At 35.1% G+C, this 1,528-nt stretch overlaps 1 pseudogene; it reads right to left on the bottom strand.

The window, feature by feature from the left end:
- Window positions 1–834: 834 nt before the first annotated feature.
- On the bottom strand, window positions 835–1,296 carry LOC147712395 (actin-related protein 2/3 complex subunit 5-like protein pseudogene; annotated as a pseudogene).
- Window positions 1,297–1,528: the final 232 nt, after the last annotated feature.

The raw sequence follows: 1,528 nt of genomic DNA, 5'->3' as shown, positions 1-1,528 counted from the left end.
ATATGTATATTGCAATAAGTACATAGACATATGTTAGTTTTTCTTCTCTGTCTTTATGTGAAAACATTTATATTTGTATTCACAATTAAATTCGTAGCATTTCTTTTGGTTAGAAAAGTTATTATAATATTGAAACATAAATTATAAATTGCGAAGGCATGAATATTTTATTACAAAGCATAACATATTTGTAACATTAATTTTTTTATGTGTAAATGTTAAACAAATAATATATTTCTATATATACAATCATTTTATATAGTTTTCAAATATAGTAAATTTTTGATAATATAGACATGGAATGGCAAAACAAAATATTTTCAAGTGTTTTCATAGTCTGGAATAGTGTTTCAAACTATGCATTACGGTATAAAAACTTTTAAATATTAAAACTCTTCCACCAAAAGCCAGTCTTTATTACTGTATCTGCCAACAACAATAACGGACCCTTACAAACAACTCAAAAGTGATTTACACAGGATGTTCTGTGAAACTTTTTAAAAAGCAGTTCATTATACACCTCTTTATTGTAAATCTATTGTCAGGCCAATTATTCACCTGCTCTATCAAAAAAAATATTTTCTCTCTTAAAAATAAAAAGATGGCGTGGGAATTTATCAAACTCTGTATATAATAAACATTTATATAGTGTAGATTTATGTTCCTTCCACAACCTTTTTAAATAAAAAGAACATTCCAATAAATTAATTTTCCAAAATATTTTAATAGATACCAAACTTTAGAAAGGCTGGTCATTGTCAGTTCATCCTATCTCTTTTTTCAGTGTTCCGTGTCAAAAACGTCTTCTCTTCCGTTTTAAATATTAACAGTCTTTTAAACAGTCTTTTGTGCTGTAAGAACGCTTACTATTTAATCTAGACCACCTACTCCTAATACCTCTTCGTGCCACTGCGTAGAATTGCACTGCTGTTTTCTGTTGGTTTTTCAAACCCTTTGTAGGTGAACTTCAATAATAAGTCAATACTGTTCCTGCCTACAGTTTGTACTGCTTGTTCTATTTCACTGGTTTTGAAGGTTGTGTGGACTTGCAGGACAACTGCCTGGGCAAGCTCCTTTGCTGCTGGGTTCTTGGAGTTTACTGGGATTTCCGTAAGGCGGCGTGAAAGGCTCTCAGCCTGTCCCCCCCTCAGCAGGCTCTTCACCTCCCCCTCTATCGGGCCTGGCTGCTGGTGGTGCTGCTCCAATACCTCTTTTGCGACTCCTCCACAAACTTCTTCTTGTCGAACTGGTCAATGCCCAGCTTGCGGATCGCAAGGACAGCGTGTTCCTGGCCATGCCGAGCCAGGAGCGGAGCACCATTGCAGGCAGAGGGAAAGGAGTCTGCGCCAGGGCTTTCAACGTTAAGCCAGCCCTGCAGAGCGAGTGCCACCAACCACAGAAAGAGGCTAGAAACAAGCCCAATATAACAGTTAATGTATATTTTATATACTTTTTTTAAACATTGGGTAAAAACATTGCAATACATACATCTGTATATATTAATTTCAAGAATTGTTTCTATATTTTT

The sequence above is a fragment of the Lissotriton vulgaris genome, chromosome 5 (genome assembly GCF_964263255.1).
Source record: "Lissotriton vulgaris chromosome 5, aLisVul1.2, whole genome shotgun sequence".
Taxonomy (NCBI): domain Eukaryota; kingdom Metazoa; phylum Chordata; class Amphibia; order Caudata; family Salamandridae; genus Lissotriton; species Lissotriton vulgaris.
Note: the sequence above shows the minus strand (reverse complement) of the source record. Positions and strands in the feature narration are given on the sequence as shown.